The sequence below is a fragment of the Ursus maritimus genome, unplaced genomic scaffold (genome assembly GCF_017311325.1).
Source record: "Ursus maritimus isolate PB19 unplaced genomic scaffold, ASM1731132v1 scaffold_5, whole genome shotgun sequence".
NCBI lineage: Eukaryota > Metazoa > Chordata > Mammalia > Carnivora > Ursidae > Ursus > Ursus maritimus.
Window position 1 is genome coordinate 19,449,686 of NW_024426663.1, and position 25,882 is coordinate 19,475,567.

The 25,882-nt window shown below is 37.3% G+C and overlaps 1 long non-coding RNA gene across 1 annotated transcript in view; it reads left to right on the plus strand.

The window, feature by feature from the left end:
* Nucleotides 1–25,882, plus strand: part of LOC103672160 — a 294,440-nt gene that overhangs the window by 203,062 nt on the left and 65,496 nt on the right. The window contains exon 8 of the long non-coding RNA XR_571084.2: nucleotides 7,219–7,365. This is a non-coding gene — a long non-coding RNA (uncharacterized LOC103672160). The remainder of the gene's footprint in view (nucleotides 1–7,218; nucleotides 7,366–25,882) is intronic.

Here is a 25,882-nt window from a genome sequence, read left to right on the forward strand (position 1 = left end):
AATAAATGTGAGCTATTATTATTACTACTTGTCCTCTTTTGGCATGTGCTCCGTACCTGTTGCTGACAGCTCCTTACCTGGGGATCACACTCAGGTTAATTTGCTCTGTGACCTGGCATCTATTCTCCATGCTGATTATGGACTCGGAATTATCTTGTATATGATGTTATAGCAGGTATCTTGGTTTAATGTGGACCCCCCCACACAACCTACTCCCACCCCCAGATTACAGTTATTAAAGATAGTATTCTTGATGACAAGACTCTGGCTTATTGAGGCTCATTATAGCTGAGGCTCAATGAAGATCTCTTAATGGATAAGTAACATTTGATATATACATTCATGTCTTTAAGAGAATGATTTGGCTATTGGATTGGAAGTGCTTTGAATTTATTTGTGTTAAATCTGACTTGGGTAAATCATAAATTTCCTCGATCATAATTTTTCCTTTATTATAGGGGATACTCAAGACGTTTGTGAAATCTGATTCACCAAGTGAGTAAAAGCTCTAAGTGTGTTTTTGTTTATCTTCCTTTCTTGGCTTTTTTAAATCTCAAGTTCCTGTGTTTGGAGAGAGGCAGTTCCTTTTAAGACTTCATCTTTTGACCAGAAGCAGAAAGGCTCAGTGACCTGCTTTTGAGAAATTTGCAGTTCAGTTTAACAGATGACGTTTCTGGGAAGAGGGTCATCTAAGACAGACTTGAGAGATGCCTGTTACCCAGTCTGGTGTTCCTGAGACTGCAGTCCTGATGATGTGGCCCCGCATATGTTTTAGAATTTGTGAAATGTGTGTAGGTGACTGGAGTCATGACAACGAAACCCTGGTTTTTTTAAATTCACTGTCAGTCCTTCTTACTTTCTGTTCTCCCTTTTATTTCCTCATATTTCCTTTTTCTCTTGTCCTTCTTCTCCCACTTACTATCACAAAGAAAGTGGCCTGTTTGGATTGTCATGTTAGTTCTGAAAAGAGACTCATAACACAGGCAGGTGAGGGGAGGTATGCGGACTAACAACAATAAAAAGAAGGCAATTGGAGTACATATGAAACTGAAGCTATGCTTCTAGTTACTTTCTGCCTCTATTAGGGACTCTTATAGCAGACACTTTGTAATTGTATTTTACATGGCGATCTTCTTCCTCTTTGACTTTTAAATTCTCTCCCTCTTTCTGCTATTGGCCATACTCAAGATTACATATTCATACACTATTACCACGTCTAAGTGAATGAACGTACTCCAAGCTTCTGTTGTCTGATATATTACACCAGGGACCTCATAACCTGAATCTTATCTGGAAGGGCGGCAGGATGGGGGACTTAGGGGATAAACTTTGCAAATTATGGGAGGGCAGGGAAGAGAGTTTGGATTACAGAGCACTAGAGTTCCCTTGAGAACTGTTTATCCTCATTATGACTATTTGCATTTCCTGCAAAGCTTCCGTTTCTCCCTTTCTGCCTTTCTCAGTTTCTCAGCCACTCTGCTGCTAGGATTGGCCTGGCTATGGATTTCTGGGTTGTAGTTCTGTGCCTGTGTGCTTTTTGCAAGGAGTGCCTCCCTAGACTCGACTTGGTGGCTCCGCATTCGGGGATGTGGCTGGCACACTTTCTCTCCTATTAGTATCCTGTTCAATTAGTGTTGCATGACAGGCCCTGGGAGTGTCTACAGTCTCGCTGGGGAGTGACAGCAGAAACCTGCTTTTTGTTGGTGACCCTACAGGGACTTCTCCATCAGGATTTGAATCTCTGGTGTACAACTCACTGCATCTCATTCTCTGCTAATTTGCATCTTAAGCGAAGCATCTTACTTTCTAGTCATCCATATTTATGATCTATCATAATACATGGGTGACTCCTTTCAGTGCAATTTTCCAATGCCATTAGTCTCTGTATTTCAAATTAGGGCCACCCTGATAAATAGGCAAATAGTTTAGCAGATTTCAAACAGGGATTAGATAAACAGGGGTAAATAAGAATAAAATAACACTTGTAGTGAAGCCAACTTAGAAAAAAAATGCACAATTTATGTCAACAATTGATCACCTTAAATGATAAATTAATAGTAATAATAAAAAGTGCCTTAATATTTGTATAGTATAGAAAAATATACCAAGCACTTTCATGTGCATTTTTTCATGCATGCCTCTCTAAAACCTGTGAAGTATGGCAGAATGGGAATACAGATGAGAGAACTATCGGAGAGATAAAAGACTTATCAAAAAGTTCCAGGGGCACCTGGGTGGCTCAGTTGGTTAAGTGCCTAACTCTTGATTTCAGCTCAGGTTATGATCTCAGGGTCGCAAGGTGGAGCCCCGAGTGGGGGCTCTGCACTTAGCTCGGGGTCTGCTTGTCCTTCTGCCCCATCCCCTCTGTCCCCCTCCCCTCCCACTTGCATGCTCTCTCTCTCTAAAATAAATAAATCTAAAAAAAAAAGTTCCAGAGCACACCTAAAACCCTAACCTTCTGTGTCCTAGTCTTATGCTCTTGTCACATAACAAGTTGTTTGGTAGAGTAATTTTAGACTGGATACGTATTTAGAAAATGCTGTTCAATCTAACAAACAGTAGTGGAAGCTCCATGCTAGGTATTGTGTTAGGTTCCAGGTACATAATGATAAATAAGAACTGAACTTTCACGCTTCTCCTGCTTACTCATTTCTGCTAACTAGTTTCTACTTAGGCAATATTCATACTCAGATTGGCCTGGGGCTGTACCATCTGAATACATGATTTAACATCGTATTTCTTTAACAATATTCCAAGATGGAACTGGCCCCCATGTTAGAGCTGGGGTTTGTATTTTCCACCAAACCGAGAAGAACTTGCATCCTAGCACACACTTTCTGTTCTTAGATGAACAGGGACAACTTTTCCATATATTCATGAAGACGAACCGTAAGGAAGGCTGGATGGTCTCGGCCATTTTGATGCACTGAGACAGATGTGACATACACTTAACATGTCAAACTTTGGCATGCCTCCACCAGAGAAGTGTGGCTCTGGTGGTGAGAGTGTGAGTGAGGGAGAGATTGGAAGGAGGGGGAGGGGTTTGAAGAAATTATGCTTTAGACTGCTCTTGAGAGATATTGTGTGATTTGTGATCATCTCTTTTTGGAAAGTTTTCCCCTACCTTGAAAAATGCATTTCTTAACTTGTTGTAGTGACCGTCTGATCTCTTTCGTTTCTTGTTTGATTGGTCTATAGTTCTAATACCATTTTTTAACCCTTAATTCCATCTTGTTAGCCTAAAATATGGCTTTCTCCCCTGCTCCTTTCTTATCTTCTCCAAGGTACAAAGGACCTAATTATTAAAATGAATGTCAGTATATTTTCTGTTCTCATCTTCTTTGACCTCAACATAGTAGACAGAAATTACTGAGCCCACTCTTCTTGAAACTATCATTTTTCTTTGGATTCACCAGTTTCTATTCCAAGCGTTTTTCTTTACTCCATCTCACCATTTTTATTCCTGCTGTAAGCTCCTAAATATTGGCACCACTAGATTCAGTTCTCTATACTATTTATACTCTCACTGGGTATTTCATTTATATCCATTGATTGAATAATTATCTATATGACAGTAACTTATAGATCAGTAGATCCTGCTATATCACTCTAGATAGATGATCTGCAACTTCCTCCAAAATACTCATATCTAAGAAGTCCCCCCAAATCCCCATTTAAAAAAAAACAAAGCCTGAAACAACAAAGTTAAAAAAAAAAGTGTTCTCTTTCCCTACCTAAACCTTTTCTTGTTCCTGTATTCTCTATCTTAGTTAATGTTATCACCATCTACCCCAAGTTAGAATTGAGACCACTTTAACTCCTCTCTCACACTCCAACTGGAGTTACTTACTAAGACCAATCTAGTTCTCAGGTGACTCTAAAGGCTCCCTTCATCATTCCTAGTTTACTGTCCTGCTCTGGGCCATCATCACTTTTTCTTCAGACTATTGCAACAGACTTCCAGCTATCCTACAGTTTACTTGTAACTTTTCATGTGGATATAATTCTGTTTCCAAGTGGATAGTTAGAATTCTTGTAAAAATATCTTACATTTCCTGTGGTAACCAGGACAGCTCCTTATATGTAGTAGGGACACAGTAAATATTTGTGAATTTTTTTAAACCACATTTGGGTTTCATCTGTGTTAAGAATGATCAAGGAGAAAGATGGATCTTTTCAGGAACAATTCTGATTGAATTCTCCTCTGCCTTCAGTCCTGGAGAACCTCCTGGCATAGAATCATACTCACATTAGACCTATGCAGGCTTCTTCAGTGTTGTGGGGAAAGGCTTGTTTACTAGGCATCTCCAATTGATAGCACTAACTTTTTGATTGTGCTATAATATTAGGCAAATATCAAGTTACATTATGGATATGCTCTATTTCTATGTGAAATCTTCTTTGAGGTTTAAATATTCATGTTTGTCAGTATTTACATATTTAAATCAAGTGGCATTATGAGTATGCAGTGCATTATGGGTATGTGATGCTTCCGTGTCAGTTATAAATATGCAGATATAATCTACTTTGCACTGAGGTTAAGTGTTTCTTGGCACTACTGCTCTCAGTACTGCTCTCATACTCCTTGGGTATGAACATGTGCTAATAGAGGAGTGCAGTGAGTTTTAGGTACAGTGGATTCTTCTTTTATATGTAGATCAGGTTCTTAAATGAACAAGAGGGGCAAAAATTGCATAGAATAAAAACAACACTGTAATTCCCTTAAGAAGTTGTTACATGGGGGGCGCCTGGGTGGCACAGCGGTTAAGCGTCTGCCTTCGGCTCAGGGAGTGATCCCAGCGTTACAGGATCGAGCCCCACATCAGGCTCCTTCGCTATGAGCCTGCTTCTTCCTCTCCCACTCCCCCTGCTTGTATTCCCTCTGTCGCTGGCTGTCTCTATCTTTGTCGAATAAATAAAATCTTTAAAAAAAAAAAAAAAGAAGTTGTTACATGGGAGAGGGACATGAGCTATTGTCTCATGGGGTCCAAAATATCCACATTTTCCTCCTAATGTTTAAAAAATTGCTTTTTAAACATAAAACAATTTCTGGGGCACCTGGGTTGCTCAGTCAGTTAAGCATCTGCCTTTGGCTCAGGTCATGATCTCAGGGTCCTGGGATAGAGCTGAACATCAGGCTCTCTGCTCAGTGGGGAGTCTGCTTCTTCCTCTGCCTCTGCCCCCCCTTCCCCCCGCACTTGTGTTCGTTCTCTCTCTGTCTCAAATAAATATATAAAATCTTTTTAAAAAATTGCTCTTCCCTTAGTTGAGAAACAGATGAATAGCTAACTCGTTTAGAGGACACACTAACCTCAAAATGCATACTATTAAACCTCAGAATCACACTCAGCATGATAGGATGCTCAGATTATGAAAGGCATAAATGAACTGTGATGACTGAAGGGACATGGAGCCACATCTTCCATTTCTAACATCCCAGTCTGTGTGCTTTTTGAGTGGAAGAGTGAGGAGAATCCCCTGATCCCTTTATTTTTTTAATTGCTAAATGTGTGTAATTAATTTTGCATAAGTTAAATGAGTTTAGGCCATGACTCCATTGAACATACATTCATATATGTATAGAATAGATTTTGGACATCCTGGTAATTTTTAAATGAAGTAATTTAATGCTATTTACTGTTTGTGTTCAGAACACTTCTAAAATCTGAAACAAAATTTAACTTTTCTTTATTAGCAGTGAATTTTGAACATAAAACGTAAAATCTAGATTCTCCCAGAAATTTAAAGATCGCATGGTCTTTATTTTATTATTATTTTTTTAATGAAGAGGGATGTGTTGCCTCTCCCCATCAGGACCTTGGTCACATTAACACAGACACATGATACTGCACTCTAAAATACTTAAGCTTCATCAGTTTTGAAAAGGTAGAATAACTATTGAAGTTACTTTCATAATACTGCCCGGTTTCTTCTGGAATATTGTAATGTACTGTTAAGTAATAGGTGTATTTTCCTTCACATCTCTGAATATGTTTGAATAAGTTTGTGGGACTCCTAAGGATGCAACATTCTATACTAAGGAATTGCAAATACACGATGAGTTGTAATTATCTAAGTAACGTTTTAACCTGGTCAAATTTTCTTAAAATAATTGGGTGTGAGTTTCAGCGGGATCAAAGGTAATTAATGTTTTCCAGCAGTAAGTGTGATAAATACTTGCTTGTTAAGTCAATAACATCAAGACAAAACTTGAATGTGAAGTAAGGGTGTACTATAAGTAAATTGCAAATAACATTCATGTGACAGATACACTAATTTGCCACTTATTATTCCAGCAAGATTTGAAAAATTAGATAGTTGAAGTTGCTGTAAGGAACACAATTTACTGCAGAGATGCCCCAAGAGAAAACTTTAGGCCTCGGCTTTGCCTATTGACTTTTGCCAAGTAGTCACGCGGGGTCTGTTTTGAAACAATCTGTGATCATTCACACCAAGGCAATAATTGTGCAGAAAAATTAGAAACAATTAAACACTCTGCTTCCTGGTAATATAATGCTATTTGCTTAGGGTCTGCCAGTTTTTGCTGTAGAGTATGATGGTATTGGCCTAAAATAAGAGTATAATAGGAAAAACTGTAGAAGAAATGACAGCATTCCCCATTGAAATGAAATTTAATGAGGACGGTGGCGAAATGTAATTGTGTGTTCCACCTGACTCAACTTTTAATTTAACTGGGATCTGTAATATGTGTTCTAAAGTTACTGGTACTTAGTAAAATACCAAGTTACAATTCTTGTTTCTACCCATTTACTTAGAGTTTAAAAAAAAATTCAACCAAAGGTGGAGAAATAAAAGCACGGTCCATACTTTCAGATTCACATTGTCAGAAGTTTTTAAGATGAGAAATTCAAATTATTTAAAAGTTAGTTATGGTTGGTGCTGGTGCAGGCGTCCCTTAGGGTTGGCTCGGCCGCGGCGTGCCCCACAGACCCCACCTCTGGGCCACTTGCTGGCCCTGGGAGCACCCTCCGGCGCCAACAGCCTCCGGATCTTTGGCTGCACACTCAGAGCTCCCGGGACCTCTTACTGGCTGTGCTTCCGAGGGGAGCAGGGCGGCGATTCTGAGGCCGCGGACGGTATCCTGGAGGCGTCGGCGAGGTTAGGGGACGCGGCCCAGGAGCCCTGAGCAGACGCAGCCAGGCCGGGCCAGCCTGCCTGCCTCCCCCAGGCCTGCCCCTGCTCGCTTCCGCCCTCCAGGTGGCGCCGGTCCTGCCCTCCCGCGCTCTTTGCGCGCCCGCTGCGGCTGCGTGTGTTGAACCAGAGCATTTGAAGGACGGACCTTGAAAGAGGAAGATGGCGGAGCCAGAGCCGGAGGCTGAGGCTGTGTCACTTCGGCGGGAGCAGGTAGGATGGCTTTTTTGGGGAAGATGAGGCTAGAAGGATACATGAGTGAGGCCCTGAGGACAAGAGCCCGGGTGCACTGGTAGTTTCGCAGGCCATGGGGAGCTGGGCCCGTTCTCCGACCGGACAGAGCTTCAGCGTCCCTGACGGGCCTGTTCAGAACACTTACGTGCGCCACTCCCAGCGTTTCTGATGCATTAGATCTGGGGTGGAACGCAAGAATTTACATTTCTAGTAAGTTCCCGGGTGATGCTGCTGCTGCTGATCCAGGCATCACAATTTGAGTCATATATAAAAAGATGTTTACAAGGATATGCCTTATCCCGATAATCTTACTCTGAAGGGGGACCGAAGTGTGTGTGCTGGGGGACTTTTGCTATATGTGTCATGTTCAATTTTTTGGTAACAATGAGGATATAGTCATTTATTACTTGTGTAAAGACAAAAAAGTTAGTTATCACATGATTTATTGTTTCATCAATGGTAGGTCCTCTTGACAGTGTAATATACTCTTGTTTAATATTCAAATACCATGGTTTTCCCAGATATGGGTGTTTTCAACCTTTGGCATTTATTGATGAAGATATCGACAATGTCCGTGGAACAAAGTATCTCATGGTTATAAGTAGCTTTTTTAAAAAGTTTGATTTCCTATCCCAAATGCTTAATTTATTCATATGTATATGTATTTCCTTGGTATCTTATTCACATATGTACTTGCTTTTGATGACTAGGCTTAATTTTTAAAAATTAAGCTAAGGTTCCTTTTCTCCTGGGAATTGTTTAGACTAAGTTCTATGAAATAGTCTAGTAGATTCCCAGCATGAGTGGAATAATTTTCAAGACTGAAATTCTCACAAAAACATTCTAAAACGTACATAGTGTCACTGATAAAAACTAAACACATTTCTAGAGGAATGGGTCTCTCTCTAACAGGAGAATGCTTGAACAGTTCTGGCTATTAAGTTAAAAACACTGTCTCACAGATGCTTTTCCCTTCTGTTTCCTCCCCTTTCTCTCAAGCTCCTGCTTCAGAGTTCCCAATGTCACAATGTAGATAAGAAACTGAACTAGGACCAGGTAGGCCTAGGTTCAGATCCTGACTCCATCCTCTGCTAGTCATGAGACTGATAAGACACTTCCCCTCTCTAGCTAAAATGTACGTAGATCATACAGGGGTTGTGACAATAGCTCCTGGTTTACAGGGTGACAGCAGGGATCTCAAGAGCTAATGTTTGCAAAATACTTACCACAATGCTTGGCACACATAGTAAAAGCATACTAATAATTCCTTCTAGAATCAAGAGCAAGCCTCCTGCTTGTCTCAGTTTCATCAATTACCCAGCCTCGTCTGTATCGCAGTATGAATCAGTTCCACATCCTCCAGTTGGGAATGTAGGTAGAGAAAAATATGTCCTCTACACATTCCTTTCATTTCTCTTCTCAGTAACATATCCTTTATCTGAGTCCCAATTTTTCCTTGCCTAATTGATAATGATAATGATAATTGATAATGACTATCTTCAAAGAATTTTGATCTAAACTATTAACATATTTATTTTATTAATGAATAGCATATTTAAAGGGGTGAGTAAGCAATCTTTTTCTACTTTTTATAAATAATCAATATTAGGTACTACATGATAACAAGATTGGAAGTAGGATTGGAATTTGCATTTTTCCAAGACTGATACAGGATATCCATTTCTAAATAACAATAAAACAACACCAACAATTAACTTTACTCAGTGTTTGTGTCAGGCATCATATTAAAAACTTCATATGTGTTATCTCTAAATTGTTATGTCGACCCCATGAAGTAGGTACCGCTATTATTCTAGTTTTACTTAGGAAGAAACTGAGAGTAAGTGCCTTGCCAAAGGTTATGAAGCTGATGTGTGGGAGAGCCACATTTTGTCTCCAGATAATATCATTCCACTCTTAACCATTATGCTCCCCTGTCCCCCAGTATGTGTGATGATATGGATATATAATGATTGTGTATGGGTTGTATATTTTCTTAGCACTAAGCAAAATTTCAACAGCTGTCAGAAAAATCTTTTTTCTGTTCCTCCTCTCTATACTTTTGCAGTCACTGTCTGCTATGACCAGAATAATTTCATACTCCTCTCTGCCAAACCCCACCTCTTTCACTCTTCTGGTACACTTGAAAACATGACTCCAGATAGTCTTTCTGTACAGACCAGAAAAAAAAGGATATGGCCTGTAACTCTTGTTACCAGTTGCCCTTTGCCCAAAGCCATGAACTTAAGCCTGCATGCTTGTGATTTTCGCTTGTTTTCTGTGTAATGTCAGTTGCATTGTTGCATCTTTGTCTGCACTAAAATTTTTTCAAATCCTGAGTTTGATAAGGGGTAGGAAACAGGTTACTTCTTGGTGTCGCTCTGAAGTGGGTTGCATGCAATAGGAGCGCAGTCAATAGTTTCTGACGATTTTATAAGCCTAAGAGGAGCCTAAACAGAAGTGGAAACTGCCTTAAGGATTTAAACCTGTGTGGGCCATCTGCATATTGTCTGTGTACAATTCCGCATACTAAGTGTTAATTTTGAGATTCCCTCTTACTCTGGAGGCATAGAAATGATTAGGTTGAGAATCACAACCCTGATAATTAGCTTAGAGATTCTGAATCTGGATGTGTGCTGCAAAAAAAGTGATTTTTTTGGAGCATTTGGCCCTAAGGGGTTGGATAACCAGCTGTCTCAGATTTTATACCTGCCAACATCTGGTTCGGTCAATAGGTACTAGGAAATGTAACAGAGCAGGAGGGAGTTCTAACTCTTTCTTGACCTCCAGAGAGTAGGACAAGGCCCTGATTCTCTTTGGGGAACATTTGGAAAAATATAGAATTATTTATATTGTATAACATTTACAAAGTGCTTCACAAGGATTTTTTTAAAGCTCTTGCTCTCGACTTTATTTGAAGTGAATGTGTATGTATCCCCCTTTTATTGAGGTGCAGAAAGATGTAATTTCTGTGCTTTGGTACCCAAATGAGTAAACAGCAGACCAGAACAAATACACATAAACTTCAAGGACAATTCTGTTTTTTCAGTTTTTTTTGTTGTCTTATTTCAAAGGCACATAAAACCAAGAGGGGAGGAGAATGGAAAAGACATATAGTAGAGTGACCAAGGAGGAAAGGTTAAAAAAAGATTATTTATGTACTTCTCATCTTTTAAAATCTCAAATGTGTGTTGATTCTATGGTGGTTTAAAGATATATTCATGGTCTATGAGATGGCCTAAGAAAAGATTACTTCTTTATTCTACAGCTCCTTTAATCTTGCTTACTGATATCTCCCCATCTGACCCCCACTGTGCTATGTAGTGGAGGAAAAAAAGAAACCCACTTAACCTATAATTTTAAACTTGTAGTGTTGTGGTACTTCAGCCTCTTCCAGTTTAACTGAGCCTCTGATTAGTTAGTCCATAGACTTCTTTCTTTTCTCCCTTTTCTTTGTCCCAAGGTAGCACTTGGGTTCAGGAGAAATACCAATGATCTCAGGGCACGGGGGTACGAGAGGAGGGTCTTTGATCTTGTGCTGATCTTGTCGGCAGGGTAGCTGTGTGGCCATTGGTTGTGATTGGCTGTTCTCTGCTGAGGTGCGGTTAGTTGGTAGTGTACTTAGCTGGTCTCTTGATGCTCTCATTCATACCTGGTGTGTACCTCCTATTCTACTAAGACCGTAATTATATTTGTGTCTGTATATAATTTATATGTATTCATAACATACATACATTCACATACATGTAAAATATGTACAGTAAACATAAACACTCATATATATGTGTGTGTATACACACATACACACACAGTTTAGAAAATCTGATACAATATGAAAATTCAAGCTCATAAGTGCCCAAAGTTGTGGGTTTGCTTTCTTAAAGAAACAAAGTAGATGAGATTGTGTGTGCGTATGTGTGTGTGTGTATTTCTTTCCGGTAAGACCTTTTTGTTTTTTTTTCCTGTGTTATTAGGGGGTCTTCATATTCACTAAGTCAGTTCTGATTTGGAGGTTTGCCAAAATAAAGTCCCCCTGACTACAAAGAAACATTGTACTTAGCTGATCTCTGTAATACTAGCTTTTTGAGACTCTTAATTTCCAATCCAAAAGATTTTGCCTAACCTTTTACAGATAGAAACACCTAGTTGGTGTAATGAAGAAGGAGAAATCAAAGAGAAAGGCAGTTACAGCTAGATTGCTATGATGATCTATATGACATGATGGATAAATATTATTCTTTTTGAATATTAATATCTCTTTCTACAAATCCCTGATGATTATACTTTGGTCAAAAGTAATGGTCTAGGAGAAATATTTTATTTAAATGTCAGATAAATAAAAACCTGAAAAAAAGAAAAGAAATAAAAAAATTAAATGTCTGTTAGAAAATCCACAGTATACTTCTGAGTCAACTTATTTGCAGTGAATGAAGATTCTCTAAGATACATATGTGCCCATTGGTATGTCTTTGAAGTGAAGCTTTTAATCTGTGCATTAATTTTAGAATTGTATCTAATGATGTTATGAGAGCTAAGAGAAAAACCAAAAAATAATTAAGATGCATTTTGCAAATTATCCATATATTCTTTTGTTTAAAAAAATGAAAAAAGTCAGCCATGAACACAAACTCAGGATTCCTGACATATCCTTTTGAATTTATAGTAATTTGACATTATATTGTAATATAGGGAACTTGGTTTCAAATGGCCCGAAAACCTCTTTTACACTAGTCTTTCAAAGATGGATATTTATGAGCAGGAAAAAAACTTCACTTAATTTTGGAAGCATCATGGAAGATCCAAAGACAGAATAATACCTAAAATGGTTGCTGGGCTTCAAACTCAGTTTCTTTTTGAAATTGAATCCAAAAGGAAGTTATGTATTGGCTGCATAATTTTTACCTGGAGGTTTCCTTTAAGATTTGTTGTATCCCTGAACAAACATAATTCCAAGATCTATTGAGATTAATAGTAAAAATAAATATTTACTGAGTGACAGCAATGAGGGAGATGTTGAAATCTAGTATGTCTTAATATTTAAAGGGAATTCTTTTTCATCATGGCAAGTTAGGCCTATCCCTTATTACTGAGTGAGAAATATAGCAGCCTCATGGGTTGAACTGGGAAAAATGCCAGTTACACACATATGTACAACTACCTTCAGGGCATCTTACACATTTTGCAATCCTTCTTGGGTTTTTTTGGCAATTTCTTTCTCTTTCCTTGATGTTTTCTAACCTAAAAGATAAGGATTTCTTACACTTGTTATTCTCAAACAATGGCCTAATTTTAAAGCTATGTGAAGTACTCAGCTTTATAACAGGATAGTTCCTTTGGCAAATATATATTTTTTTCTTTTTCTCCCTCCCTCCCTTTGTCCCTTATTTTTCTCTTTTTCTTCATTTATTGTTCTTTTCTTCCCATCTGGAATCCTCCCCCCACCACCATTAAAGGTAGTAAAATCTGCATTTTATTATTTAAACATTTGTGAGTTCTGCAATTCAAACCTTGCCCAGATATTTGAGAACTTTTTTCTATTAATAAATGGAAAATAACATATTAAAAGCATATTGTCTATCTATAGAAAGTAAAATACATTAAAAATAACTTTCTGCAATCTTTTGAATACGTTCTAGAGCACCGTCAAATCATGTCCAAATACTGTTCTGCTCTGGGGGACCATAGCAATGGTAACATTTGTTGGTGTGTTTGAATGTGGACGATGGTAGTGTCAGGGAGTAGAATCAGTGAAGGAGAAAGTGAAGGCTGTATTGACAGAAGCAGCAAAATAACTTTGGAGGAGGCTGAGTTCAAGAATGCTTATCTATGGTGTTTGCTATAGAGTAATGTTTGTGTCCCCTCGAAAATCATTATGGTGAAACCTAATCCCTGATGTGCTGACAGCCAGAGATGGAGCTTTGGGAGGTGATTAGGTCATGAGAAGGAGCCCTCAAGAATGGGATTAATGCCCTCATAAAAGAGACCCCAGAGAGCTTTCTCACCCCTTTTGCCGTGTGAGGATAGAGGGAGGAGACCACAGTCAATGAACCAGGAAATGGGTTCTCAGGAGACTGTCAATCTGCTGGCATCTTGATCTTGGACTTCCAGGCTTCCAGAACTGTGAGGACTAAGTTTCTGTTATTTACAAGCCACCCAGTCAATGGTGTTTTGTTATAGCAGACTGAACAGAGTAAGGCAGTATTGGAAGCAGCAGCTGAAATGGTGAGCCAACAAGGGTGTGGTAGGCAGTTGGAGTGCCTTCAACTGGTACATTATGGTGTTGTCCTCATTGAGCAGTTGCAGGCAGTCGAGTATTAAAAGAGACGATGACAGCATGAAATGGAGGTTACCACATGAATTAGTGTATTAGCTTTAATTGCTCCAAGATTCTTTTTTCTACCACAATTCGTGCTACACCTTTAAATTTAAATGTAAACACTGGGGCAGTACTCATTGTTATGGTTTTGTTAGATTTATGAAATGTCCACAAAGTGCTTACATCTAAGCTGGCTTTACTTTATGTGCAGAGTAGTAGGTAGAAGTCGGCTTTAAGCAAATCACTGAAAATTGCAGAAAATATTGCAATATGTCAAGTGATTTAAGTTGTCAGGAAGGATCAGAGATTAGTTCGGTTACTGAATTTCATGCTTAGTTTTTTTGTTTTTTTTTTTTGCCAAATAATACTGGAAAACAGAGGTTAGTTATTACTCTTACTTTAATACTTCTCTTCTTGATTGCAATTGACATTTTAATGTGGACCACAAAGCATTCAAAATATAGGCATATTCTTTTTTTCTCTAAAAAAAAGGTTACATCAAATGAAATTCAGGCCATACACCTGTTTCTATTTCTTTTACATTACGATGCAGGCAGCAGAGCATCTGTACTGATTTCTTATAGAAGATAGTTTTAGTAATACCTCTTCATCCTGCTGGAATACATTTATTTAATAATTATTTTTGAAATGTCTACCGCATATCAGGCATGCCAGTACATGGTGGTTGGGATACATTATTGAATAAAGAAGACAAGGATCTCTGCCCTCAAATTTACATTTTTAGCAGGGAAGGCAGATAAAAACCCAATAATAAGTAAGTAAATTATAGAGTGTTAGAAAGTGATGAGTGCTATGGATAAAAGAAAAAGTAAAGCAGGGTCAGGAGGATTGGGTTATTATGTTAAGTCCAGCCCATCTCCTCACTGAGATGACATTGGGAAAAAAGCTTGAAGAAGGTAAGGAATATGGCCATGAAGATCATTTGGGGAAGAATGGGGCACCTGGCTCAGTCGATAGAGCCTGTGACTTTTGATCTCAGGGCCGTGAGTTCAAGCCTCACATGGGGCGTGGGGACTCCAAGATGAATGAATGAATGAACGAATGAATGAATGAATGAAAGAAAGAACGAACATCCCAAAAAGAATGCCCACGTGGAAATGTGTATTGCAGGAAGAGCAGGGATCCAAGTGTTTCACCACGTCCAGCATGCCTTGTCATCTGACAAGGTCCTTCATTCAGTAAATGCGTAACAAGTGCCTGCTGGGCTTTGGGGAAGATTAACATGTATCTTGACTTCTTAGAGCTTACAATTTATGGAGAAAGATATACATTAAACACCTAAAAACCTTCATTATACCTGCGAGAAGTTTTCCAAAGTATGAGGATGCCACAGAGGAATATAATAGGAGATTTAACTTAACCTTACACTCAGTATTGATTTTCTCAAGGAAATGACTTTCTGGTGAGATGTGAAGAATGAAGAGAAGTGAGCAGGACTTCTGAAAATTACTCATTCTGAAGATGAGTATCATTTCTATGCTAGAGGAATTAGCCTGTAACAGAGGGACTGAAGTGGGAAAGAGGCCAGCAAGTTTATGAAATCAGGAAAAGGCCAGTGTGACTTGAGCATGGAGAGTAGGCGAAATGGCTTGAGTCGAGGCTATGGCCAGATGATGCACGTCCTTAGACCATATTAGAGAGTTTGGACACTATCCACAGGGCCAGATGTAGCCACTCGGTGGGTTGTCAGGGGTGCTGGCATTATAGAAAGAGCAGCTAACTGGGAATCCATGGACCTGGATTCTAGTGCTGGCTGTGGTACTAACTTGCTGTATGACTTGAAGAAGTGAAAAAAACCTCTGGGCCTCAATTATTTCATGTGTCTATATTTATATCTATATCCTTTTTAATATTTCTATCCATGTCTATATCGATTTGCTAGATTATTTTGTCTTTACTATATTGTCATAGGTTGAATTGTGTCCCCCAAAAAGATATGTTGAAAGTCATAACCCCCCAGTACTTCAGAATGTGACCTTATTTGGAAATAAGGTCATGCAAATGTAATTGGTTCAGTTAAGTTTAGGTCATACTAGAGAAGAATGGGCCCTTAATCCAGTATGATTGATGTCCTTAAATGGAGGGTGAGATTTGGAGGCATGCAGAGGGAAGACAGCCATGAAAAGACAGAGGCAGAGACTGGAGTGATGCAGCCAAGGAGTGCTGAGGATTGCCTGATTAACTAATTACATCTCCAAAGACCCTGTTTCCAAATAAGGGTCATATTCACAGGTACTAGAAACTGAGACTTGAGTATCTTTTTAGAGAAAACACTTCAACCCATTGTCCCACCTATTGTTCCTGTTCGCTGAAGAATTGTCTATATTCATCATTTTGAATTTCTTATGATCTTATTTAATCCTACCAACTAGTTGCCATGAAAAAAGTCACCAATAATCCCCTAATTGCCTAATCCTTCAGGTAATTTTTAATTCCTATCATACTTGACCTCTAAAGGGACATTTGAATCTGTTGGCCACTTCTTTTTTCTTAAAGCTTCCTCATCCCTTAGTTTCAAATTTACATTCATAATTTTCATGTACTTCTCTAAATTTTTCATTTTTTGTGTACAGTATTCTTCTGCCTGCCTTTTATTGACTGGTTTCCCTTGAGTCTTATGCACTTCTTCTGGTTCATTCATCCATTCCTATGTCTTCACTCATTGAGTGTAAGTTGATGACCCTCACATTTCCATCTTTAGGCAAGACCCTTTTGAATTCCAGATTACAATGTTGAAATCCTACTGGATATTTCTGCTTAACATATCCAAAACTGAGCTCATTATCTTTATCTACTAACTATTCCACCAACTCTATTCTAGCGAACAGTATTACCTTCTACTCATTCATCTGAATCAGATACCTGGAAGTCGAATTAGATCCCTCTGCTACTGCCATTCCTCACCAATCCTTTTTGTTCTTTTTTCATCTTCATTGCACTGGTATTAGTTCTTGGAACATAGCTGCTTCCCCCATTCCCAGTTTGCACTTTCTCAGTCTGCTCTCCATCATCAGAGAGATCTTTCTCAACAAGAACCTTAAGATGTAAATCTTTGCTTAACCCCTTGAATTTTTTTTTATTATTATTTTTTTTATTGCTTAGAGAATAACATTCCAACTCAGCATGGTATCCACAGTAAGCCTTCTGCCTATAGCCTAGCCTGTTTTTTACCTGCCAGCCTCTAAATGATGCTTCACTCACACCCTGATGACTGTCCTTCTCCAAACAGGCCAGGTAGCTTTCACAGCATTGCTTTTACTCATCCTCATCCCTTATAATAAAAACCCCTTCCCCAGTCTTCCTGAATGTACATCCTTCATGTTTTTTTCAAGTCTAACCTCTAGTGTTATATTTCCTATGAACTTTCTCTGATTGTCCCCACTCAGATAGATTGCCCCCTATCCTTTGAGATGTTCTGGCGTATCATCTATGACATTTTATGGTTTAATGTGCATGCATCTGTTTCCTCTTCTACACTGCAAATGCCTTGAGGGTAGGGACTACCTTTATTGATCTTTTTATTTCCAAGGCCTAGAACAGTGCCTTCCCATAACTAGTGCTTAATGAATGCTTTTTGAAGGTACAGCATATGCAGTTTCCAAGTACTTTATTTTTAAAAGGAGCACGGTGATTTTAGGATTTTGATTTCTTTATGTACCAAATTATTTCTCCAAGTTATTAAAAAAAGCCAAATCTTAAAGAACTTCCAGGAAAGAAAAAAAAATCCAGCTAAATATGAAGTCACTTCATGGAGCAATAATGCAATACTGTACATTGAAATTTTGCCATGGTCTACATTCCAGTATGTTTTCAATACGTTTTGTGGTTAATCACTTTTGCTTTAAAAATTCTAAAGTTGATCAAAAGGTAAAATAGGAGGGAAACTTTTTTTTTTTTTTTTAGCGGGAGAGAGAGCACATGCTGGAGCACGTGCACAGGGTGGGGGGGAGGGGCAGAGGGAGAGGGAGAGAGAGCATCTCAGGCAGGCTCCTCACCTAGCGCAGAGCCCCACCTGGGGTTTGACACAGGGCTGGACACAAGGCTTGATCCCATGACCCAGAGATCATGATCTGAACTGAAACCAGGAGTCAGAAGCTTAACCAACTGAGCCACCAGGAGCCCTGAGAGAGACTATTTCTTTAAGCCATTAGTGGTTGGTGAACTGGTATGTATTGTCTCCAGTGGAAAAGAGTTAGTCAACTTTTCCTTGTTTCATCCCGTAGGACAGAGGGAGGTAGTGACTGTAAGCAGTAAGCAATAAATTCTGTTTAAAGAGGGCATGTCAATAAAGGTTTCCCTACAGTGAGGAAGCTGCTACTAGCTCATTTTGAATGCTTAGTGCTTTATTATGTTGTTTCTGGATGGCTTTCCGTCTTTCTTTTCCCACTCCTTGGGCCCCCTCCTCTAGGGCTCAGTAACATGGTAGAGATGCTTTTTGACAGACAAGAGATAATCTTACACTTGACTTCCAATATCAAGGCATTTTAACTGGCACACTTTATATTGAATAATTCATGGGTATTCAAGCTTTAGTTCATTCCACAAAGAAAGTGCTTTCTCTTAGCAGCCACACTAGATATGAGCAGCTAATTCATTATTTAAAGAGATTAAGTATTAGCAACTGGTACTGGCTCTTCAGTGCTCTCTTTATTCCCTTTGCTCGTGTTATCCCCAGCCTCTCAGCTGCCTAGAACAGTTTTTAGATTGATTTTACCATATTTAAGTCTTTTTAAAAACAGATCTACCCCAAAACCTCACTATTTTCAGACTGCTTTGTCCTATTTTAAAAACGTAAAGCAATGTCTGTTAGAACTCTGTGAATCTCTGCAGGCTCACGGGAATACATACAATTGCAACAGTTTTTGCTTTCAGTTAAGAAAATGTGGCAGGTGGGAGGAATGTAAGAAATCTGAGTTTGTTCAGATTTACAGACCACTTGCTGCAATAGGCCAAGGAAGGCTTGGACATTTTAAACAGGTGGTGAAAGTGGATGAATTCTCAACTTTCAAGTATTGTTCCTCTGAAAGGAAAAGTCCCCATGGAGAACTGTCCTCTTTATATTTTCAGAGAAAAAGAGAGGAAGAAGGGTTTGAAATGTCTGTTTCTCTTTTGTAGACAGATCCTCAGGTTGGATCTCATTCACCATAAATATTCACTCTTTCATTACCAGTTAAGAAGAGAGAGGAAAATTTGTCAAGAGGTTATGAGGTTTTTCACTTTTTGTAAACCTTGCCAAAGGGTAACATAACAATTAATCAGGTCTGGAATGACAAAATAGTGAGAAATGTATACACACAGGCACCCACACACTTATATGAGAAACTTTTTTTAAAAAGTGACTGATTCTAAGGAAATATATTTTCAGAATATGAAATGAAAGAAAACATTGAATATCATGTTGCTTAAAGCAGTAATACATGCTTTTCTCAATTTTATATTTTAGATTAGTAAGTTAGCCTTTTCTAGGAGTGTTTTGAAGTAGATATTCCATTAGAGTGATAAAAGTAAGTTGATGGTTTTATTTCTCCTTTACACGGCCTGAAAAAAACTGGATGCCTTTAAAACTAAGGAACTTTTAAATTTGTATAGCTCTCTTTTTACATTTAAATTATTGAACAGTATAGATTGTAAATGAACTCCCTATACCTCTAGAATGCTCTTGAATTTTGGGTAACTTCTACTTACTCTGTAGGGAATATATTATGTGCATATTTCATTCAAAAATTTCATGAATTGGAAAATGGGAAAGAAAATGGGAAAAGCATATAATAGATGATCAATAAAAAAATGTGTTTCTTGAATGACTAAACCCTAAATAAGCCCAGATTGGGCCCATCCTGTGAAAAGCCTTGCTTTGAAAGGGAGAAAAATGTGTCTGCCTCAAAGACTGATTGCCCTTTAATTGTGTTAAAGGCAAGGTCCTGTGCGTTGACAAATATTCAGATATCCTTACCTCATAACAGTCCATGTCTACACTAGCCTTAGAGCCATCAGAGAATAGAGAGGTAAGACCTAGGAGGCAAGAGGATCACCAAAGTTGTTTCTACAGCTGAGATTCTGCAAGCTCTTTCATCCAGTATGCAAAAAGGAGGCCAAATTGAAGATTTTTCACACAGGAGAGTACACAATAGTAAGTAGCTTGGGTTTTGAAGTTAAAATGACCTATGTCTAAAATATAGTTCTACCATGTAATAGCTGTTGCAACCTTTAGGAAATGGTGAAATCTCCCCAAGCTTCTTTTTCTCACCTGTAAAATGAGGATTTTAATACTATGTACCTCATAGGTGTGAGAATTAATGAGATAATGCCTGAAAATTGCTTAGCATAGTGCTGAGCGCATAAGAAACATTCAGTAAACCTCTTTTCAAAAAGTGTTTTTGGAAAATTAACCTGCCACTGACATAGAAATTTAATTTGCAGTTGAGATTGTGGAAGTTTGGGAAGTTGCTGCATTGTGAAAAATTGGGAGTTTTATGAAATGCTAATGTATTTTGTCCTAATTTAAATAGGCATTCCAGATCAGTTGTGGCAAAAAGGAGAAAAAACATTCTCATACTAATCTTGGACATAATTACCCATAGATAACAAGAGAGATCTGCTCAATATGATCTGGTAGCTACCGCTTTCATTGGGGTGCTTTTACATGTCTTCATTGAGGTAAAACATGTTTTAAAAGAAAAATAAATGTAGCTTTGTCCTTTGCGAAGTTTTGTAAACATTTTGAAGTTTTCATAAAAGTTTGATAGCATGTGTTATGTATTGATTATTTTAAGCATTCAACTGAGAATGAGATTGGAATTGGAAAATTTTGTTTCTTGAATGGGAAAAAGGATTGGAGAATGAAGGCCCATCTATTATTATAACCTAGCTTTAAAAACTTACTTAGGAATCTGAATTGTGAGAGATTGAGACGAGTAGAGCATAGTTGGACACAAAATGTCTTCTCCAAGAATCAGAATTTAGATTGTGAATCCCAGATTTTAAGATTTATTTATCATGTCATCTGTCGTATAGAATCAACATCTTTCTTCTCCTGGATTTCTTCCAGAGACCTTTTTAAACAATACCACTTTTTTCTAACACACATATACACACATACACATTTATAAACACAAAACTTTCAAATGTAGATAGCCACCTCCACTTCCTCTGCACTGATGAAATCTCAATAAAGAGACAAAATAAGAAGACTAAAATGTCATGTATGTATAAAAAATTTATCATTCTAAAACTTTATAAAAGTAAGCTATTTTTTTTCCTTTGTAAGCATGCTTACTTTAATGTGGATTAAAAGTGCTGACAGCCAGTCTGGAGGACCAAATTGTGTTTGGCAGTTCTCATTTGCAATTAGCGAAGGGAGACCATTCCTCGATGGTAGGGTCACCTAACCGATGCCAAGTTGAATTCCACCCACAATTATTGAATGCTGACAGTGTGCCCTCCTTGTGCCATATGCTGGGAACTTAAATAGGAACTAATGCTGGAAACTCAAAGAGCTAACAGTCCCATCAACATGTTTTCAATTGAGGGCAGATACTAGAATATTTGTATTATTTTGGGGTGTGTAGCAAGTACTCTGTTGCTAATCATACTCAAAGATCTAAAGTTTGTGAATGATATGAATTTTTCATCTAAGAGGAGTCAAGATTATTCCTCTAATGCTATCACTTGCACTCATGCACTCATATGTATTTAGATATGATTTTGAGAAGGGTGAGAGAAATCACGAGTAGAGCCAGAACTACACAGCACCCTCTAGTGACCAGCCATTAGTGCTCTATGACTAATAGTGTGCTTGGAGTGTTTTTGTAGAATTTGTGAAATATGACATTACAGTTGCTTTGGTTGCCTTTATAATTTTACCCATGAACACATTTTTATTGAAAAGGTGAGACCAGATAAAACACCGGTGCTTAGAGTTTTATACAATTAATTGTCTTATTGTGAATGATGTTCTTTATGTAAAAATATGTTGCAGCCTATACATTATATGTAGTAATAAAAAATGAATTATATTTATTTATGAATATCCCTTAGTGTTACATAGTTGCTCAACTTATTAATACTATTTGTTAAGTAAAATTCTTAGAAGTTCAAAATTCATATTTAAAAAATGTGGTTTAATATTAAAGAAAATATTAGTCATTTGTTTTTCCCTATGAAAACCATTTTTGACATCTTTAAAATATGATTTAATTTTCATGTTTTATAAGTGCTTTTTTGAATGCTGTGCTAATGAAAATAAGATAGTAGTACTATTTGGTTTATTTTCAGATTTTTTTCACTTTTTTCTTTTCCTTTTTTTTTTTTTTTTTGGTTTAAACAAATCTAGTTTTGCCACTGAATTGTATGGCTCTTCTAAGCATTATCTGACATATAGAATACAACGGGAAAAAAAGAAAGTTGAGACACAGTGGCCTAGTGGATTTCAATTATAACTTTTCTCCAAGTGTGTGATGGTCCTATAAACACTATTGCAACGATGTTTGAGATTCATTCAACTTTCAGTACTTGGCCAGCTACAAATCTTGCCTTTGATACTTTTAACCTGTCCATTTTCCAAACCTCAAATTTCCTGGTTTTTATTATATTCCTTTTTGGGTTAAGATTGCCCACTTCTTTGGGATGCTAATATTAGGGTTGAGAAACTCTTTCCAATTATTGACCAGCCCTGTCCAGACAGGGTAAATGAGAACCCTTTCCAAATGCTCTTTGGAAATAGTTATGTTTAATGCCTCAGTTTTGATTTATCAATCTCATTTCAATTGACTGCCTTAACCGTCTAAATTCCATATTTATGAGAAACAGAATTAGCATATATGGGGTGATTCAAGAGCAGTAAGATATTTCAAAATTTCTGCAAAGAACAGGTGTGTTTTAAAATAATATAAGCCTAACAGGGCTGAGAAAGCTGCAAGTGTCTAGAACTATACAGACCCATAAGGAAATAAAGGTATGTTGGTGGCCAACCTTGGTGCCAAGATTGTGAGTTTTAAAAGGTAAGTATCAAGATAAAACCTCAGGAATTATGTTATAAAAGAGGAAAGTAAGAGAACTAAATCATCTAAATTCTTTTGGTAATTTTTAAAGTACTACACTAATTTCCTCTCTAAAGACACAAATAACAAGCAAATTCGACAAATAACAATTGATTATAGGAAGGAGTGTCTTTATTTTTATTTATTTATTTATTTATTTTTTAAAAGATTTTATTTATTTATTTATTTGACAGAGATAGAGACAGCCAGCGAGAGAGGGAACACAAGCAGGGGGAGTGGGGGAGGAAGAAGCAGGCTCATAGCAGAAGAGTCTGATGTGGGGCTCGATCCCATAACGCCGGGATCACGCTCTGAGCCGAAGGCAGATGCTTAACCGCTGTGCCACCCAGGCGCCCCAAGGAGTGTCTTTAAGATGACTTTTTTCCGATTATTGATATTCTGTCTTCACCCATTAATATTTAGCTGATTTGGGTTTGAAAAATATCTCTTTCCCTTTTTACAACTTATAAATTTTTGCCACCTCAACTGTAGACAATTAAGAACAAATGAAAACCATTTTTATTTACTGTCCCACAGGTATCATCTTTTAAGTAGAAATTCAAACCATGGATTATAAAAGCTTGAATCAAAATGGGGCAGCATGTAGTATACTCAGCTTTTGTCTCTAGAATCTATGCTATTACCCACTAATTCAAGTTAATGTAGCTAAGTTTTGGGTATCTTATCACTGATAAGCATTGTTTAATACAGTTAAAAGGTCTAAGGAAGCTGAGTTAGAATTACTTCAGAATTTCATAATTTTGATGGCTGTATTTGGATCAGCTGTGTTTTTTTTTTTGAAGTTAAATTAACTCTCTATTATCCATCTTGTCAGTGACAAATAACATAGATATTGTGGAATACATAGTGCAAATTACAGTTATACTATGCTTTAGGAAGTATTACATGGATTTCTGTTGCTGATTATTATCTATTTAGAAGATTTCCTTTATGTATGATTACCAGATAAAGAGCAATAACAGCCAAAATTAAAATTTGGCCATGTATAAGCCACAAGATAAATTATTCTGAACATGGGAAATCCAAAGTGATTTCTTCTGTGAATTTGAGATACAACATGTAGAAAGAATTTTGTCAGACCCTAGGCAGCCATGCTACTAGAGTCCCAGGACTCAGATTATAAGAGAAGAAACACTTTGCCTTCCAGAAACATTTGTGTATGGGGAATATGGCAAATGAAGGCAGATGTAAGATAAAAAACCTGAAGGATTTAACCCTTGAATTCTTTTCTTTAGTTTGTTCCAGTTCCTGAGAATGACTGAATAAACCTTGAAATGTCTATCATCTATCCTCTATCTGTATATCTACCACAGAAAATTTCAATGTATACAAATATAAATTAATTGATATTGTCAGGACGTACAGGATTTCATGTAAATTCATATGACTTATCCACATAACTGAAGCATAACTCTATGAGAATTACATTTAAAAAATAAACAATCTGAAGAAAAATATCTTCAAATTGATGATAATTTGAAGAAAAATTTCTTCAAAGTAGAAAATGTTTCTCTAGCTTCCTAAAAAGAATACCCAGGACATAATTATTTCCCACAAATTCAGAATTAAAAAATGCTTTGGGTCCTAATACACTGAAGCTTGAGAGAGCCCCACAAATGTTTTGACTCCTCCCTGAGCAGTTCATAGGGCTCTGGTATGTCTACTCTTATACTTTTTTTCAATCACACTTTCAATCTTTATTGCTGTCTATGAGCCTACGTTTCAAACAGCCCTTCTATTGATATTCTCTTTTCTCTACCATAATTTGTATATTCTGTACAACCTGAGGCTGAGAGTCTTTGCTTAATAGAATTTTCTCTAAATATTGGTTTACCTAGACTTCAAGGAATCTTTTTGGGAGCTATTCGATGACTATAAAAATCAAAACTATTTTCACGTGTAATGTTATGACTGAACATTTATTGAAACTGTTTTGATCAGGGCTCCTAGAAACAAATACATGTAAGTAAGATTTGGGCCCTTCTCTGATCAAATATACAAATAGATCACACTTTGTTTTGTTAATGTTCTTGAGAAAACATTGCTTGTAGGCCGTAAGGGCAAATAGGGCACGATTAGAGTTGCTAAAACTCTAGAGATCTTTCCACTTAGCTTAACATATCATTATGAGAGACACAGAAATTCTGTTTTGAATTACTAACGTATTACTTTTAAATTTTGTGTAGTCAGATTTCTCAGGGTTTCCATTTAGTATTTACTAAACTACTTACAAGATTTCCTTCTGAAACTAGCAGAACTCAGCTCTGGCAGGGACCTGATAAAGTTCTAGCCATGGATGAGAGTAGGAAATAAAATCTCTTTGCATTCCTGTCTTCCAGAGAGGGTAGATAAACAAGTGCCATAAAAAATGTATGTTCATTGTATTATTCTCTTTAAGAGGTTGGTTGGTTGCCCCTCCCCCACTGCAGTGCATTTTGAGAACCTAATACCAACTACTAAAAGTTATGCTGTACTAAAAATAGAAGACCTTAAAAAAAAAAAAAAACAACTCAGGTGTAGCTAGCATTCAAAATGCTAGGTTAATTTGAAATTAATTTCAGTTGCATAAATATCTAAACAGCTCTTGATCAACTGGGTTATATTAGTTACTTTAGACTATGCTCAAGGTATAGGAAGGCAAACATACAGTGATGTTCATTTATCTCTATAAAATACCTTTGGCTTGAAATTATTAGCCTATATGTCCAATTCAAATAGATGGCTGGAGAACTGAAGATGTCAAGACATCCCTTCTATTGTACATTTATTTTGGTTTAGCTTCACAGAATATAATTATTAATAATAGAAATATTCAGAGCTGATGACTTACATAAAAGATTTGCATTATATATATTTTTTTAATAAACATACCAGAATTACAGGATTATAGATTTCCAAAGAATTTAAAAATTTGCCTATTGAAGTTCTCTCTTATAAGAATTTAAAATCAATTTAATTAACATATAGTGTATTATTAGTTTCTGAGGTAGAATTTAGTGATTATCAGTTGCATATAACACCCAGTGCTCATTACATCAACTGCCCTCCTTAATACCCATCACCCAATTACCCCATTCCCCCACCTACCTCCCCTCCAGCA